The sequence below is a fragment of the Eulemur rufifrons genome, chromosome 18, assembly GCF_041146395.1.
Source record: "Eulemur rufifrons isolate Redbay chromosome 18, OSU_ERuf_1, whole genome shotgun sequence".
Taxonomy (NCBI): domain Eukaryota; kingdom Metazoa; phylum Chordata; class Mammalia; order Primates; family Lemuridae; genus Eulemur; species Eulemur rufifrons.
Genome location: NC_091000.1, coordinates 55,616,989 through 55,636,582, shown reverse-complemented (window position 1 = coordinate 55,636,582; position 19,594 = coordinate 55,616,989). Strand labels below are relative to the sequence as shown.

General features: G+C 45.2%; 1 pseudogene; it reads left to right on the top strand.

Moving 5' to 3' along the window:
• The first annotated feature begins 4,562 nt into the window (after positions 1–4,562).
• Positions 4,563–19,594, top strand: part of LOC138398807 (large ribosomal subunit protein uL30-like 1) — a 57,763-nt pseudogene continuing 42,731 nt past the window's right edge.

The window sequence follows — 19,594 nt, the reverse complement described above, 5'->3', positions numbered from 1 at the left end:
TCTCCTCGTGGGGATTCAAATAATTTGTTATCAACTTTGCTGATTTGAGAAAGCTACACTGATGATCATCCTTTCAGTTCTACCAATTTCTTCATGCTTCTGGTCTTGGATCAGTTTTTTTATAATACCAAACTATATTTTATGATATCTTTATTGTTTTCTTTAAATTAAACTTTCAATTTTGCGGTCATGAGAGATAATAAAGAAAGATCCCATGTTCCCTTTACCCGATTCCCCCCAGTGGTGACATCTTGCAAAACCATGATACACTATCACAACCAAGGTACTGACACAGACACAATCAAGATACAGAGTATTTCCATCACCACAAGGTTCAATCACGTTGCCCTTTTTAATTTTTTAATGGTGGTTAAAAAAATACATAATATAAAATTTACCATCTTAACATTTTTAAGCATACAGTTCAGTAGTGTTACGTACAATTGCCTTGTTATATAACCATCTTCACTTTCAAGTACTGCTTCCTGCTCCAATCCCTGGTAGGTACAAAGCATCTACCTTTCTTCACCTGGCCCGGTACAAGGTACAGGCTGGGGCGTGTGTATCACAAGTAATTTTTAAGTTGAGGGGGGAAAAACACATGTACACATGAAAAAAATAACAAAATTGACAGTATATTTCCCAAAAGACAAGTTATAGAATAATTAGACAATTTTGCCATCTCATTCCTGCTTCCTTTTCTTTTATCTCCTTTCATTCCTTTTTCTTCTATATCTTGTTTCTTCTTGTATCTTTTATTTCTTCCCTACATCTTTTGGAAACCAATTTTTGTAAAATTGATTGCTTCTGATGAAATTCAAAGATGAGTTTTCTAATTAATCACAGTTCACTAAGATCCTTTCCCCCAACCCCTATGAAATTCATTAAAATCACAAGGACGTTCCCTGGCGGCTTCATCCTTCCTATAGTTACTTGCTTTGGTCTGTGTCCAGCAGGTGGCGCCAAAGGATAGTTAATAGAAATCAATATTAGTCTTCATAGTAAATAGACTCAAAATTGGGGTTTTAAGGCATTTTGAGTTTTTCTATTTGATTGCACAATAGTCAAAATTTTGAATAGTCTACCTCTTAAATATTTTAGCTCCAGGATCACTATTACATCCTCCAACACTTCTCTTGTATTAATTCTTGGTAATTTCAATATCCACGTGTATGATTCTTCCCAAGTCCTTACCTCTCGGTTCTTTGACTTCCTCTCCTCTAGAGATCTCCTTTAAAGTGCCATCCTGTCACATCAAGTTCAGGACTACTAATAGGAGTGGGCCCTCAGTGAGGCCCTGCTGCTTCCCGAGTCCATTCACTCCACTCTACCCTACATGACTCGGAAAGACCTTTTCCTCTGTGATACTCCAGGAGCTGCTCATCCTCACTCTCCTTAGACCAAGCAGACCTCAAGGTGATGATCTTGCTTCAAAGTTCACCGAGAAAATAGAAGCAATCAAAAGAGTACTTTCGCAACACCCCCCGCCCCCCCCAACACACACACACACCCCTACCTGCTTTCGTGCCTGTATTCGGCAGCTTCCTTCCTGGGTGTGGAGACCTGTCCACACTCCTGATTGAAGCCCATCCCTTCTCAGCTACCCAAGGACGTCAGTCCTGTAAGTACCCCCCTTCTACGTCAGCAATTCTCTATTGGACCTTCCCCAACTTCACGTAAATATGCTCTTACTTCTTTCTTTTTGAACTTCCCTGAACACCTGGTTTCCTTCGTATCCACTCTTCCCCCTCCAGGTACCACCCCATCTCTTTCCTTCCTTTTACAGCCAAGGGTATTGCAGAGTGGTCTGTGCCCACTGCACCAATTTCTTTTCTCCTGCTGTTCTCCCCTGGCCCCGTTCCAATGATGGCTTCACCCTCACTATCCCACTGGAACTATTCTTGTTAAGGTCGAGGCTTGCTAAATCGATTAGATGATTCTCAATGCTTATATCCTTGGCCAATCACAGCATTTGATAGGAGTGATGGTTCCCTCTTCCTTAAAACACTCCCTTCACTTGCCCTCCAGGAGGCCACACTCCCCTGGGCATCCTCCCAGCCCACGGGCTGCTGCTTCTGCGTTTCCCTGGTGGCCACACCTTGCAGAGCGTAGCGTGTTTGCCTTTGGACATCTGCTCTTCTCTAACTACATACTCATCTTTGGTGATCACATCCAGTCTGATGGATAAGATACTATTAATATGCAGACGACTCCCCGAGTTTTATGTTCAACACAAACATGTTTCCCTAGGTCCAGGCTCCGCTTGGATGTCTCCTCGGCATCCCTACTTAATATGCCCAAATGCAGCTCTCTCTGCCTCTCTCAAAGCCTCTCCCTTCTCAGTGAATGGCAGCTCCGCCCTCTCCGTAGTTCAGGCCAAAAACTTTGAAGCCATTCTTGACCTCTCTCTTTCTCTTGCATTGTCTACCCAGTCTTTTAGTAGATCCTGTCAGCACTTTTTTTCAAAATATATCAGTACCTGATCACTTCTCACCACCTCAGCACTGAAATTCTTGTCCAAGCCACCACCATCTCTCACTAGATTATTGGAATCGTCCTTCTAATTCATGCTCTGCTAGTATCTCCCTTCAGCCTATTCTGAAGACAGTAGCCAGGCCAGTCCTATTATAATTTAACATCATGTAGATCTTAATCACTTTCCTAATTAATATCACAAAGACTTCCCATCTCACACCAAGTAAAAGCCAGAATCATCATACATGACCGGAATCCAAGGCTGTATATGACCAGGCCCCCTTGGGTTCTCCTGAACTTCATCTTCAACTGCTCCTCCATCCACTCGCTCACCCCAGCATGTTCTGGCTCACAGTTACCCTGTCCAACACCGCTGGGCTTAATTCTTGGTGACTTCAACGCTAGTCCTCACGCCTGGCAGGTGTGTGTCCCACCCGGAGCTTTTGTCCCTCTCGTTTGCTCTACCCTGATAGCAGCTCCGGTCACTCTTCTACCTCCCTCGGGCCAGCGAGCTCTTCCCTGGCCATCTTGTTTAAAACCACAGCCTCACCACTCCCACCATTCTCGAGCCTGCTTCTACCTTCATTTTTCTCCACAGTGATGTATATTGGTTTATTGACTCTCCCCAGCTAGCGTGTAGGATCCATGTGGGCAGCAACTTGTGTCGTTTTGTTACGTGCTGTGCCCTCAGGGCCAAGGAGAGCCCCCGGCACCTGGTTGACCCTCCATACAAGCTAGTTGAGGCAGTGAGAAAATGAACGAATGATTTCTCTGCGCTGAATCAGCAGTTGACTCCCACAGTATTTCTCAGCACACAAACAGCACCTTTCACTCCTGACATGCAGTGCTTTGCCCTTCTGAAGTACGAGCACAGGCAGACCTCCAAGTCCTTGGTCAATGTTTTATTGAAGGGAAGTTTAAAACTCAGAACAAACCAACTCATATGCTTTTGTAAATCATTTACCAAAATATGTTCTGCCAACAATTTCCTTTTCTCGGGCCAGCTTTTATCTGAATGTACAACACTTCATGGCATAAATTCTAGAAGGTTGAACACAATGGCATGTATTATAAAATACCAGCCAGGGACAGAGAAACACCCTTGCCCTCAGAATCATCTATAAATTTAGGGTTTCCCCAGCCTAGTCAATATCTTAGCAGCCTAAGAATGGATGGTTGTAATTTTTTTTTCAACCATGCTAAATTTCTCCTGTGACCGTTTAAGTGTCTTTAAGCCTAAGATATGTGTGTTCATCTTAATAAAAGGAAGGACTCTGGGTCTCCATCCTCCAAATTACAGCATGTCCTTTATTTCAGATGTGAAGAGTTTTATTAAGTCACTTCTCTGGCTTTTTGTCAGGTAAAAGAATTTGTAGTTTATTTGCCCAGAAGAATGGGACCGCACCCAAACTCTTTTTTGTACCAGTTGGATTTAAAATGCTGAGCCCTTTTTGGGGTGTGGTGTGGGGAATAAGGAAAATGGCATTAATTCCTATGCAGAGAGTACAGTGGTCTAAGGAAATTCTTTTTGTAAATCTTCATCTCTTCCATAGTGTCTAGCCTTGAAATCAGTTTCCAGGTCCTGCCAAGGTGATATGCCCAACCCCCAACTAAAGGATGATTCTGCCTTTTCGCTCTAAGTATTTTTATGTTCTAAGGAAAAAGTCAATCAACTCTTTGCTTACATAGTTTGCTCTTGATTGTCCGCTTTTTCCTGCAATAAATGTTTATTTAGCATGTATTCTGTACTGGATGCTGTGCTAGGTCTTAGGGATGTAGCGAACACAGGGACAAAATGAATAAAACTTCGCTTTATTCATAGGGGCTCAGCATGTATTAGGGGAGGAGAGAGATATGCAAACAAGTAATCGAAATGCATCAAGACATGTTCTAAATTAGAGCACAGAGGAGAGAAGAGAAAAAGGTTCTGTGAAGGTTTCATGGAGAAAGTGACATTTAAGCAGGATCTTGACTGATGAGTGGGAGTCTACCCGATATAGAAATAGGAGGAAAAGGCTCCAGGGAGAGAATTGTGTATGCAAAGGCTGAAGGTGTGAAAGAACACGGCATGGTGGCAGAACAGGGAAATGCTTGTGTGCTGGAACCAGAGACGCAGGGTGGAAGGCGATGCCGCAGCTACAGCACAGCTCGATGCCTGTGTGCCCTGCTCGGTGGGCGGGCGTTACGCTGTAAACATTGAAGGGTTTCGTGCAACGGACAAATGCACCAATCTGTTTGGGGATAATCTCTCCAGCACAGAGCTTCTCGGAATGTGGCTTCAGACCAGCAGCAGCAGCAGCACCCGGGAACTTGATAGAAATCCAAATGCTTGGCCTCAACCCCACACTTCAGAATCCACGATTCTAGGCATGGGGCCTGGGAATTGTGCTGTAACAAAGCACCCAGGTGATGGTAATGCACCCTCAGATTTGAGAACCACGGCTCTAGGAACAGAGTGGAGGAGGCGGTGGGGTGAAGGCCGATTAAAGCTCTGTAGATTGTTCCAAATAGCCCAGCCTCAGACTTGGGGGAAGCCAGGGGCCTGAGTCTGGGCAGGACAGGATGGATTCGAGTGACCTTCCTGAGACCTCATGTTTGGCAGGAGACAAGCAAAGGACGTCTGGAGCACCAGTTCTGAGATCTCGTTGACGACCAAAATCATCTGGTGGCTTTTAAAAATGATAACTTCTGGGCCCCACTCCCCACCTACCAAACAGTATCAGCATGTCTGTTTTGGGTCTCCTCTTTCCCTGCTGTTGTTGTATCTTTGAATTTGGTGGGTTTTGTTCATGGAGTTTTCCCTCTTGCTAAGGTTGCTCACCTCCTTGCTCTTTCAGGGGATTTCTGGCGACTCCGCCTGCCTTCTTTAGAGGGGACTAGAGCCTTACAGCACCAGGGCAGAGAGAGGCTGTCACGACACGGAGGCCTGTGGCCCTGTGTTCTGGCCACTCATTAAATTCCCTGGAGAGTATTTTTTAAAAATACCGATATTCAGGATGACTCTCAAGCTAAAGAAATTAGAATTCTTGTGAGTGAGGTATTTCTAAAACGCTCCCTCGGTGATTCTAATGTGCATCTAGCACCGAGAACTGTAAACCAGCTGAATACCTTCATTTTAGTGAGAAGACGGAGTCAGAAAAAGAGATGCTAGGATCTAGGAGGAAGAGCTTATCGTGTAACTTGGGTCAGATAACAGCATGGTCAACTGTATTAAAATGCTTAAGAGGCGGAGAGGGATGAGTACCAAGGAAAGGTCATTAAATTTAGTGACAAGGGTGATGCTGTTGGACTGCCCGGCACAAATGGCAGAACAAAGCCAGCTCATAGAATCTCTCCCTGTTAGCTGACACAATGAACAAAATACTGTAAACAAACACAAAAGCCAAAAGGAAACAATAAAAAATTTACCAGTTGCAATTAAACAAGAAAAAAGAGACAACTTCATGTTATACACTTTTAAAAAGAGGTCCCAAGGGAAGAACCAAAAGATTCTGGAGTGGTACGACATGGTCTGGCTTCTGCCTGCTTTCTCCTCCCCAGAAACTCCACCAAGCAAAGAAGGTACATTCACAAAATCTTGAGCCTTCTCACTAAGAATGCCTTCTGATTTGCAGAGAAGTGGACCCAGGGCGTGGATTAACATTCCTGGGAAAAACTGTAGAAAAGTCTGAGAAGTCTTAGAAGAAGATTAGAAGCCCTTCTCTCCCCAGGGGGCCTTGAAAGATGCTACAAAGTCCACCAGGGCTTCCCACCCTCCCAGGCACCCCGCTGAGCTGGGTTCATGAGCCAAACCTCATGGGAGTTGTATGTACCCCTTGCTGGATGGAGCAGGACTGTCACATTTGACACAATCCCAAAGAACTTTCAGAACTCACGTCCTCTAGGCTCAGACTTAAGCCCCAGCTTGGCTCTACCTCCACCCTATTCACATCAGCAACCTGCACAAAATTATGGACTGAAAGCAGCACCTAGCCTTAAACCCGGAAAGGCACATTCAACTAACTGGTCTCAAAGTAAGGTGCAGGGCATGTCAAGTAGAATGCATCCCACTACATGAGAGCAATTAGACATCGGAGCAGAGCCATCTATTGCTGAGTAATTTCTGTCTGCTCTGCAGGGATTCTGTGGCTAAAAACAAAGCTAAGCTAAAAGAAAACTGAAGGTAAAAAGAAGAGAGCATGCAGAAAGTGGACAAAGGACCAAGTCGGAAAGAAAACATGACCAAGAAATAGATTTCCTGTGAGTGCCTCATGCGATAGAAAAACTTTACTTTTAAAAATAATTTTTTTAAATTCCAGAACATTCTGATACTCTTAGAGAAAATAGTTTTAGAGGAGTGGTGAGGCAGAAACCAGATCATAATGAGTAAAAGTGAGGCTTTATTAGGATAGTGAGAACAAAGGAAAAACAGAACCTTAGGGGTTTATCTGTGAAAAAGAGATTATTATTATTTTTGTTATTTTTTTTGTTACTATGAGATGGAATCATTGAGCATATTTATAGGTTAAAGAAAATAAGTAACGAAAATAGACAGTCTTACTTTCATTATTTTTTAAAAAGAAGGAAATTCTGTCACGTGCTACTACCCAGATAAAGCTGGCAGACATCGTGCTAAGTGCGATCCACTCACATGGGCCGTCAGACTCTCACTGACACGGAAAGCAGGATGGTGTTGCCCAGGGTGGGGGAACGGGGAAGTGGGGAGTTGTTGTTCAGTGGGTACAAGGTCTTAGTTTTGCAAGATGAAAAGGCCCTAGAGATCTGTCCCACAACAGTACCAACATACTTAACGCTACTGCACACTTAAAAATGGTTAAGATGGCAAATTTTATGTTGTGTGTGTTTTTTCCACAATTATAAATACATAAATAAATAAATCTGGAGAGTCTTAAGGTCCAAATGGTCACCTTTTGTCCCCTCACCCTGGGGGCCACTGCTCATCTATGTAGAATGTTTTCCAGCCTCCCTGGTGGAGAAGAATCCCACTGGGGCCAGACTGACTCTTACTGTATTCTTTGGGCCGCAATATAGAAAATAATTTGGACTGAATCATTTTTGGAATAATAGTTTAATAATTTTTAATAGTAAGTTAGTAACAGAGGACAAGCCCTCTACCACGACGGAAAGTGTGTGTGTCTCAATCAGTGTTGATTAACCGGTTGTGGACCGCCGGGGCCGGCTTGCTGTAGGATCTGACAGCGCTGGCTGCTCTCCTTAGCCGGAGAATGAACTCCAACAGCTTAGCTTTCTCACGCAGAGCCTACCCAAAGCTCCAGTATCCATATAAGTTCTGGAATTCTCACAGATGAATATTCAAGATAATTCCTATCCGCTTTGTAGCAATTCCCCTTCCGTACATCCACTTTCCTGTTTGGTTATTTTTAGCATTACCCAAGCTGGAGGTTCTGGTCTGTTTGTAATGAGCTTCGCCCTCAAACTGCTTTTCCAGGTGCTCGGCAAGGCCCTTTAAGAACATCCAGAAATCTCAAGTTGAAGGGAGGGGAGCCCAGCAACGGATCACCTGGGAGATGAACTGAATGGGTTTCTCGTTTCTCCCATGTGCAATATAGACAGAGAGAACTTTCACTGCCTCCTCCTCTCATTGGTATCTGGCTCTTACAAGGAAGTGAAGGAGAGGTAGTTAAAAAATTAAAAGATGTCTGTACCCATAGCAACACCTGATGAAAAGGATCAACAGCTATTTCCAAGGATAGACAGTTTAGATGAAAGACCTGAAGCTATTGTCGGCCAACCGGTACAGAAAGCAAATGTGTGGTATGTCAGATCAGCGATGCTTCCAGGAGAGGAATTTTCTGGAATTGAAGATATCCCAAGTGGCCTTTAAAAAAAAAAAACAACATACATCATAGTTTACAAACAGTATCAGCATTAGTTTATTAGTTTACTCAGCATTAGAGCATAAACGTTTCTATGGGTAACACAATCTTCATTTCTGTCGGGTTTCATAATTGCTGCATAATATTCTACCCAGTGGATATAATTCATATTTCTTAACTTTTCTCATGTTGTTTTATACTTTGCTTCTGACATTGCACTATTGGAGATAACGATGATGAATATCCTTGTCTATGTAGATTTTCCTATGCTGTGAATTGTTTCCTTATAACAGACTCTCAGAAAGGGAATTATAGAGTCAAGGAATGAGAACACTTTTATAGTCTTTGATCCATGCTGCCCAGTGGATTCAGGCAATTGAAGATCAGTTTCACTCTATCACTGTTAACCCTCAATATCATTAAAATAATTTTTATTATAATTAAGAGGGAGGAAATGTTAGTTTGAACTCATATGATTACTACTGAAATTAAACATTTTCCATATAGTATTTATTAATTTAATAAATAATTATTTCTTAAATTATAATTAATTTATTAATTTCTCTCTTTGTGAATTATTTATGTGACAGTTTGGAAACCAATGGCAGAGATGAAGTTAAGTTCTGGAGCTTTCTAACGCCCTCAAACACCCCCTCTCACTCATCTCCGCTACCTGTGACTGGCAGACCAGAAAAATCCCTGTTACTCTGTATTACCACAGCGGGCCACTCTGCTGGGGACAAGCACATCACCATATGGTTACAGACAGCCCCAAAATGCCTTTGCATCACCCACCACCGCCTTCTGGCTGCCCTCTAGTATCTCAGAGAAGTGATGCTGCCATTTCTGCATTTGGACAATTTATGCCTGAAATCAGTGGTTCCCAACTGCACGTTAGAATCACCTGAGGAAATTTTACCAATACCCAGAACGTTCTTCAAACCAATTAAATCAGAATCTCTGGGGGTGGGAACTGGGCATCGGTGTTTTTGAAAGCTCGTTTGAGGATTACAACGTGCAGCCAAGGTGGAGACCACTGCTTTAAATCCACAGTCCTATGGAGCACCGTGCTAGACATTAGGGTACAAGGTCCCTACATAGCGCTGCTCTTGGGCAGCTCACAGCCCCATGTCGGGGAGATTAAAAGGTTTGGATAGCAAGGCACACTCTGAACGTTTTAAAAGGGAGTCATTGTATGTATACATATGGGTAATTTATTAACTATAACTTGACCAACCAGTGCCATCAACTCAATGGAATTCTTCTGTACTTAGTTTTTGTCATTAAGAGGTCAAGTGTGTAAAAACACAGACTTGTTAAAAACGCACAGGTAACGAAGACTGAGATCATGAAGATCTCTAGACTCTGAGCCATTGCTAACCTACAAGGTTGATTCTCCCCATAGGGAGCTGGTTTTTTAAAAGGATGACCTTAAAACGCTTTCAGACTCTGATTCGCCTAAGAAATGATTGCTTATGTTCACTCTGCTATATTTACTAAGGCAATATATATATATATATATATATATGCAAATTGGAAAAACCGTTTAGAAACTAGAGATAAAAAAGTTTTCACTTGTCTTAACAAGGAATTTAGCTCATTGCACTGTCTGTTCCTCAGGCTGCTGCAGCAGTATTTACCTATTCACTAGGTGGTGCTCTGGACAAATTCATAAATCGCTGCCTTTGCCACCGTGAACGTCCCTACAGTGTCTCGTTAGACAAAGCCAAGTCCCTTTCTGTGGCAGACATGGCTATTCATTCAAGATCTCAACCAAAAGCAATCAGAAACAGTTTACCTGTCACTAGTGAGAATTAAAGTTAGGCCCACTTGAACGGTGTTGATAGCTCTAGATCCAAATATTATCTCCAAAATTTAAAAAAACCTACCTTATTATTTTATTGAATCCTCCTGCATTTTCCTCCAATTATCAAGACAATCATAGGCTTTAAATGTCTTCACGGGCTTTATCTTACAGACATTTAGTCCTTGCTTTTTTTTTTTTATTAAAGCCAATAATGAAATATAGCTCCAATTGTCTATATATAATCACCGAGACACACATTAGGCTTCAAAGAATTGGATTTATTTTTATGGGTTAAAGCATCTGCATGTTATCTGAGACAGGATTAAATGGAAAGTGTTCCTGACTCTTCTCAACAGAAATAGGATCATCACTGGCCCTGGGCCTCGTGGTTGAGTTCGCAGCTAGAATAATATACAGTATTCAGCAAAAGACAGGTTGAGCTCGGAGGCATCACCCAGGGTGGAGTTGCTGCCCATAGCGGGCTGTGCAAATTCTCAGGAAGCTAGATCAGAATTTCCAGAGGCAGCTGGCCACTGCCATTCCTTCTGCTACCCTGGAAAGGGCAGGATTCTTGACCACGCAGGAGGCCCAAATGCCAAATTGTGCTCAGTGTTCATCGTCACCTAACCATGGGCCCTGACTCATGGAGTTTTCCTTCTGGAATTTACGTTGATATAGATAGACCATTAGAATAACTTCAGGTTCTTCTGTTGTAAAACCAAGCGCCAAAGGAGGGCAAAGACATGTTTGTTTCCCTCTAGCACTAGGAGAAACGTCATCTCCGATAAACCAGATATTAACGAGCAGGGAAAACAACGGTAACACTTTGTCCTTGCATTGGCATGGCCTAGCGTTTGGCTGGTCTCTTGTCCTGCCTCAGCAAAAATGACGCACTTGACGTTCAGAGTAGTTTCTTGGATGAGGAGATCCGTGCCTGAGTGTTTACGTGGCACTGTTTCTGATGGCCAGTTGATACTCTTTCCCGTCACCCTCCAGGGGCCAAGCCAGCCATGAGCAGGGCCAGCCAGCTCCCTCGCTCCATCTGTGCTGGTGCTTTTACATGCACACTCCTTCCTCTTTCTAAGGTAGGTTCTCCAAAGAAAATAGAGTGCTTGGAACAAACACACAATTAAATATGGAAGATGAGAGAAGGGAGAAGACAAACTTGTCCCCTTGAATCCGGGCACATAAGACAGGTAGACACTCCCTATGTGATGAGTGCTCTCCCTGCATGAGGCCAGCCAACCTGAAAGGACCTCCTATTCCTATAAGAACAGAGAGAAGGGAAGCTGGGGATTAAGTGGCATTAGCCTTACTGCTAGTGGCCAGCTTGAGGGTGGGTGTGGCTCTTCCTTGTGCTGGGGGAGTGAACGGGACAAGAAGAGAGACTTGGATGACTCAGAACAGGGAAGGAGGTCAGACTCCGGTTGGGCCCCAATAGAGCTCTCGCCAAGTAATCATGTGCCAAGCACTTTACATAGATGATCTCCTTTAATACTCCAAACAGCTCTGGGTGATGTTACCATCTCAACTTTACAAACGAAGAAGTCAAAACTTTAAAATGTCGAGTGTGGTATTCGGCATCACACAGTAAGCAGCCAAGTCTAAGTTTGCATCCAGGCCTGTCTGCCTCCCAGTCTCACACGCTGCCGGATAGCCCAGCAGGAGAGCTAGGTGTTCTGCTTGGTCTTCCTGTCTTCATCTTCATCCTTTAACAGGGGCAAACAAGTATTCCTGAATGAAGTGCTGGCTCCCCCAGGGAACCAGCAGTGAGGAGTGAGAAGGATAAGGGAAGGATCTTGCTCTATTAAAGCATGATTAAGTGCAACAAAGCTGAGCCTGACGGTAGAAATGTTGGTTGCTTTTCTGTTGCAACCAACATTTGTTTTCTCAAAGGAAGATGACACATACTACCAATGCTCACTCATATTTTTAAAATATGAAGACATAGCCCAGAGCTATTTTTATCAATTCCCCCTCCCAAAGCCTCAGCTGTAGTTTCTCCACAAATGAAAGGTATATTTAAAACAGAACAGAGTTTTTCATGCTAGACACAATAGTATCAAGTTTATTAAATATATAGATTGTCCGTAGCACTAAATATCCTTTACACCTGCAGTTCCCAGTCCCTGGGCTGTGAACCAGTACCAGTGTGTGGCCTGTTAGGGACCGGGCCCCAGAGCTCTGCTGCCCCCCTTCCCCAGGCTGTGGGATAATTGTCAGTCATGAAACTTAGGAACCTGGGGGGCCGCACAGCAGGAGGTGAGCAGCAGTGGGCAAGTGAGCAAAGCTTCATCTGTATTTATAGCCGCTCCCCATCACTTGCATCACCGCCTGAGCTCTGCTTCCCCCCACCCCACCCCTCCATGGAAAAATTGTCCTCCATGAAACTGGTCCCTGATGCCAAAAAGGTTGGGAACCACTGTTTATACAGTAGCACTGAACACAGGCTTTCAAGCAGAATATACGACCCATTTTAATGAACGTGGAATAGAAGACTTTTTAGCTGAAGTGGATATTTCCATGTATTCCAGAAAGATTCTGTCAAAGGAAGCAAACACCACATTCAAAGCCTTGATTTTTCTCAGAAAGAGACACGTATGCAGTAAAATCATCAAGATTTGCATGACACAAAAGAGGAGATGACTTCGTTAGATTCCAAATCTCAACATGATTTGATAAACTGTTCAGAGGAAACTTCTCCAGGTATGTGAAGGCACTTGGAGGCAGAAGTGAGTCCTTGGTGGAGCTGAACCAATCACAGCCCTTGCTGGCATCTTATTTTACCTGAGGACCAGAGCGAGAGTGAGTCAGTCCTGTTCTAGTGATAGAAACAGCAAGTTGTGAAATTTGGGGCAGTCTGTAGAGATAATGGGGTCCGAAGGTAGAGAGAAGCAGAAACAGAGCTTTCTTCTGACATTCAAGTCTCTCATTACAGTCTTTCCTTGTGTTGAGTTGCATTCTTGCCTTTCTTGCTGCTTGGCTGTTTGTTCAACCCGTCTTTTGATTACAGAAGAAACTCTAGTATCCTATTAAATCCCTTCATGTGCTTAAGCTCATTGGAGTTGATCTTTTATCACATTCAAGGAAAGGAAAAAACAATGCATGATTAATGCACCATCAAACTGAAAATATATGAACTATTTGTCTCAAGGAATTTCAGGGCTATGTCAGAATTTTTAGTTCTTGATATAAGGAGGCCAGCTTCTTTGATAGAGCTGCCAAATGATCCCTACCTTAAAAGGGCTCTGCAAGATCTGAGGGAGATGAAAGCAGTCAGAGGAGAGCCCTGTTGTGGATCAGACATTTACATAAAAGGAAAGCACCGCACGCATCTGCATAGGAGCACCCACCGCTGCCTGGCTGGTGGGAAATGCTAATGAGAATCCCCTTCCCTGCTCCTGGGCTTGCTGAGCTGCGCAAAAAGGAGCTGCCTTGATGTGCCTGTGAGATTCAAGTCTTTGAATGTAGAGATGGAACCTTCAAAATAGTACCCAGTAGAGAGGTTGTATGTGATCCAATTACATACAAGTCATGTCAGTGATTAACAATAACTCTTAGACAATTCGGGAATGTCATTTATATGAACGAACACCACTGGTGATTTCCGTGCTGGACAGAAACCTCAAACACCAGGCTACCACCTTGCAAACACCCTACAGCCCAATTCCTATGCAGCCTTCCCAGCCTCCTTAGAATCAGGTCCCTCTGATCCCTTGAGCCCAGGAGTTCAAGATCACTGTGAGCTGTGACAGCGCCACTGCACTCCAGCCTGGACAACAGGGCAAGACTCTATCTCTAACAAAACTGAAAATAAAAAATAATAATGTAAAAATGAATCAGGTCCCTCCTTAGGCAAGGGTGAAGGGACAAGGGCAGGGGGGAGCAAAGAGGGGCACATGCTCTCTAGTTACAGAAGGTCCAAGAACGGGCCAGAGCTGGCTCCCTGGGCCAACATCTGCAGGTGTCATCCCTGCCCCTTGGGCCTGAGTTTTTGGAAGGAGAATCCACATCCCTCCTGGCAAGAGAAGAGGAGAAAGGACCAGTTCCAGAGAAAACATTTAACTTGGCAGCTTGTTCCATCTCCTGTTCAGCACCACACTCACAATGCCTATGGAGTGGGTTGAGTAGTGTCCAAGTTCATGTCCAACCAGAACCTCAGAAGTGACCTTGTTTGGAAATAGGGTCTTTGCAGATGTCATTGTCAAGAATCTTGAGGATAAATCATCCTGGATTTAGGATGGGCCCTAAATCTAATGACTGGTGTCCTAACGGGAGGAAAGGACACAGAGAGACACGGACAAGGAGGGAGGTCTCGTGCAGAGGCAGGCGGAGATCAGAGAGATGCTGCGCAGGGCATGGAGTGCCAGGGGCCACCAGAAGCTGGGAAGAGCAAGGAAAGAGTCCTCCCCCCGCCTTCAGAGGGACCACTGCCCTGCTGGCACCTTAATTTCAGACTTCTGGCCTCCAAAACTGCGCGAGAATAAACGTCTGTTGTTTTAACCCGCCGAGTTTGTGGAAATTTGTTACAGCAGCCTGTTTTGAGTGAAACTCTTCCAGTTTCTCTATCAACTTAGCTGGTAGCTACTGTTCTCAGTGGCCACAGGAGGCCCGGACAACAGCGTCCACCGGCGTGGGGCCCCTCAGGGAGGCCTTGCTGTCAGGGGTCCCATTGTGGGCACAGCTTCAATGACGCACCCACAGGGTGAACATTTAAGGCTGTTTAGTACTTACAGACCCTGGGGGTTCACGGCACACCTGGGGGCCACATACACACACAGGTTGGGGGGCTCGGGCAGGGCGAGAGAAGAGGTATGGCACCTGGCAGTAGGTACGAGGGGGTAGAGTGTGGGCCACTTTAAGTTCAAAGGCCAATGCCTGAACTGTCGCTTTATTTTTTATTTATTTTTTTTTTTGAGACAGAGTGTCACTTTGTTGCCCTGGCTAGAGTGAGTGCCGTGGCATCAGCCTCGCTCACAGCAACCTCAAACTCCTGGGCTTAAGCGATCCTCCTGCCTCAGCCTCCCGAGTAGCTGGGACTACAGGCATGCGCCACCATGCCCGGCTAATTTTTATATTTTTAGTTGGCCAGATAATTTCTTTCTATTTTTAGTAGAGACGGGGTCTCGCTCTTGCTCAGGCTGGTCTCGAACTCCTGACCTCGAGCAATCTTCCCGCCTCGGCCTCCCAGAGTGCTAGGATTATAGACGTGAGCCACCGCGCCCGGCTGAACTGTCGTTTTAAAGGAAGTGCAGGAAAGCAGGGAGCTGGGTCTGCTGGGCGGGGAGAGATGTCCCTAAGTCCTTACCTCTGGCCACAGACTGGAGCCATCTGAGTGTGTCAAGGGTGACTGAGTCCTGACTCCAGCATGAGAAAGCTAAACCCGCATTTATAATGGATCCCAAGGCAACAGGAAATTATAAGTGCTCCTCCCTACACAGCCACCAGACACTACTGCAGTCTGGAGGCCCTGTAGGCATCCCTCTGCACCCAGCAGCAAAGCCTCCCGCACAGACCCGCTTTCTCTCCACACCCCCTTCCCTCGCACTAGCGCCCCCGCCTCTCCGCCCTCCACCTTCCCACCCCGACATCAATCCCCCATGTCCTCCATGTGGCTCACGTCAGCTCAAGATTCAAAGAAAATCAGTTCAATTGAACCAATTCTCATTAGAGAAGATAATGCCACCATTTGCCCAGAACATTTCCATTTTTTAAGGGGATTCTTAAAAACAAATCATCATTTGGTAGAATTTCCTATATGGGGGGAATATTTGAGGACTAGACGCATCTTCACTTCTCAAGGAGAAACACTCACCTCTGGGCTTCCCCAGGGTAGGATGTGGGGGCCTTTTGAGAGACCTCAGAGCAAGAACCCAGTCCTTCCTCCCACCACCTAGTCCCCTCAGACAAGGTTATGTCAAAAATACTTACCTAATCTTGGCTGTGCATATTCCTAGTCCCACACCCCAACGCAACAAATGCGAGAACTAAAACAGACCTTAGCGATCGCCTCCCTCCAAGTCCTCATCTTACAGGTGAGGAAACAGAGGCCCAGTATTGATGTCACACAGTTCACAGGGCTGAGATAAGAACCACGGACTTTCCCACTCCAAACACAGTAAGTGACATTCATTGACTGCTTACCATGTGCTGGGCACCGTGCTCGATGCTTTGGACACATTAGAGCATTTCATTCCCTCTGAGATATGCACATCCTCCACTAAATTCACAACATGTATAAGAATGTACAGGAAGAGTCCATTACCAAAAAAAGAAAAAAGATGGCAAGAAGATGGTGCAAAGCATTTCTTTTCCCACTGAGAACTTTTTATTAATAGCTCATTGGTTCAGAAGGCATCTGAGTGATCTTTCTCTTTCTGGTCTCTCTTCCTCCGGATCCTTTTGGCCTTCTCTACCCTTTGTTCTTCCCCATGGGTTGGCTGCCTGCATGGGGAGGGGTCACGGTGAGACCCACGTGCTCTGAGTACCAGTTCTCCTGAGAAGGCCTTGCAAGGCCTTCAGTGGGGCCAAGGAGGAGCAGCGGCACTGCAGAGATTCTACCGGAGAAACTCACCTCTTGCCAACATGACCACCGTTCGTAGCATTCAGTACTGTCGTTATCCAAACAAAGCCCTGGCCTTTGATTTTTCTTCCTATGGACTCATTCAGCACCTGGATTGAAGATGGCCAAGGAGAGAAGGAAGAGGCAGAGCAAAAGAAAACCTCATCTTGCCACAGGTTTGGACCACTGCACCTGTGTCATAGATGAGGCATCTGGAGCTGAGTGAGGTTAGCCCAGGGGTGCTCCAAGTCGCTGGGAAGTCTCCTGGGCTGATGTCTCCCACCAGCGCTTTGTGCTCCCGTCCATACTGCTCAGTCTCGATCATTTATATAATAACTCAGACCTCTCAGTTGCATGGCCCACATTTCTCAGTTCACCCTGGCCTGGAGGGAAAACAAGGCCATGTCAACAGAAATAAAGAATGTTTCTCTGCCTCTGCAGTCACTTTCCTCCAAGGCCTCCAGCCTCCACCCCAGGGTGTTTCCCCAGGGCTTATTCACATGCCCTCGCCCTGGCTGCTGGCCCTGCTTGCAAGACAGATAAGGGGACTGAGCTTCGTCCTGCTGCTGCTGCACCTGCTGAAGCTGGCACCAGCCCTGCCGTGCAGCCACTGCCTCTGGTCAGTGCCCCCACAGCCATCGCTCCGCGGGTGCCTCTGAGCAGGGAGAATCCCCTTCCACCTGTTACACAGAGACCTTTAGATACACCGGGTATTTGGGGTTGATACCAGAAAATTTTTATTTCTCAAGCACACAGATGGACACAAGCCACATGCCTGTGCCTCTTCTTTCCCTTTGTTCCTTCCTGATGGACAAAAAATGGAAATGGTGCCTGGAACTGGAGCCACCACCATAGACAATACGGTGTCTTTGGGAAAGGAGGCCGTGGGCTGCTGACTCTACCACCTGGCCCGCTTGCCTGTAGACGCTTATGCGAGTGAGAAACAAACTTCTGTCTCCTTTGATCTACTGCTATTTGGGGGTTTCTGTACCTCGCAATTAAACCTAGTCCTACTAATGTGCTCTAGCTTTATTTGTGCTTGACGCTCATGCATAGTTGCAAGCAACAGAACACCAGGCCGGTGAGGATTTGAGCAAAAAGACATTTCACTGCCCCCCATGAGAAGAAGTCCTGAGGTCAGCAAACTGTAGAATTTGTTCTACAGGTCAACAACATCAGGACACAATGGCAGCATCTCTGTGGTTCTCTGAACTGTCACTTCTGGTCACAATCTGGCTGCAGCAACACACTCTCTTATAACAGCTCCCAGAGCAGAATCGGAACTCTCTCTAGGATCAGTAAGAACCTTACACCTCACTGCCCACCCGGAGTCTGGCCACTGCCAATGGGCAGCAGGATTGCCCAAACTGGCTTAGCCTATGGTAATTTACTTCCTCTGCCAGGAGGCACATTGTCATTCAAATAAAGCCATTTTTCGCAGGAGACAGGAAGGAAGAATGGCTGGGGGTGCAGGGAACCAGCAATGTCTGCCCCAGTAATCAAAAAGCTCACCCTGCAGGGATAAAGGCATTTTGGTCCTTGATTTGATTTCATTCTACAGTTGGGTTGACATTGTTCTGAAACTCCAAAATTAATGTCGTGCACTTGCGGCTTGTAGCTTTTCTACTTAGAATAGACTGATTGATTATTTAGGGCTAAAGAAGAACTAAGTGGAAACACTATTTAGCCAACCTAACAATTAGAAAAGATTATGATTTTATCTTTTATGCTCTAAGCTCAAATCAGCCTCAGAGGGAAGCAAGAGCTGTTTATTTTAAGGAACACCAACCTCAGTGGCTTCTGAGCCATTCTCCCCCATTCTGCCTCCCTGGACTGATGGTTCTATTCTTGAATCCTGTGTCTGCGCTCTTCCTCCACGGAGCTCTCTGGAGCTCCTTCCTCAGGCAGTTTCCTCCCTCTCTTCCAGGCTGGCCCTGTGCCTTCCCTTTTGTTATTGTTCTTTTTATTTCTTTTGTACCTCTTGCCCCTTCCTTCTCCCGCCTGCCTTTCCGCGGCTCCTAATATTTGAAGTATCCCTGGTAGAATCTGTTGTTTCATTAGATTTGTTTCCACGTTTACTATTCTTACTTTTAAAGGCAGGTGAGTTAAATGTTTGTGCACGGCCCTCATAGAAAAAGCTTTTACAAAATTAAACGAAACAAAATGACACACACCCACACACAAATTACCTTCCCCGTTTGTGTCATGTGACTGATTAAATACATCCAGTATTTGGTCTTGTGATGGGAAGGATTAGCAAAAAGCAATATCCTTTCAGGCTCTCTTCTTTGATTTGATCTAATTAATTCAGCCAAGCTCTGGCAGACAGTGCAAAGCCATATGGGCTGTCATGAAGCCCAGCAAATATTCATGTAGCTGGAACCTCTCGGGTACTTGGCTATCAACACAGAGATCTGGCTTGGACCCAGCACTGAGCAGGAGAGTCCTGCATGGAGGGGGTAGGGGGAGGGGCTACGGACTGAATTGCATTCCTCCAAAACCCATATGTTGAAGCCCTAACCCCCAATGTGACTATATTTGGAGACGGGGCTCCTTAGGAGGTAATTTAGGTTAAATGAGGTCATAAAGATGAGACCATAATTCAGTAGGACTGTGACCTTATAAAAAGAGGACGTGAGAACATCGCAAGCAGGTAGCCATCTGCAAGCCAGAAAGAGAGCCTTCACCAGAAACCGAATCTGCAGGTGCCTTGATCTTGGACTTCCCAGTCTCCATAACAGTGAGAAAATCAATTTCTGTTGTTTAAGCCAGCCAGTCTGTGGTCATTTGTTATGGCAGCCCGAACAGACTAATACAGGGGGTATAGTGTCAGAGCCACGTGATGAGGGACAAGACTAAAAACAACATAGAACAATTGCCCCACCTAGACTGCTCTCAGCTCCTGTAGCTGGT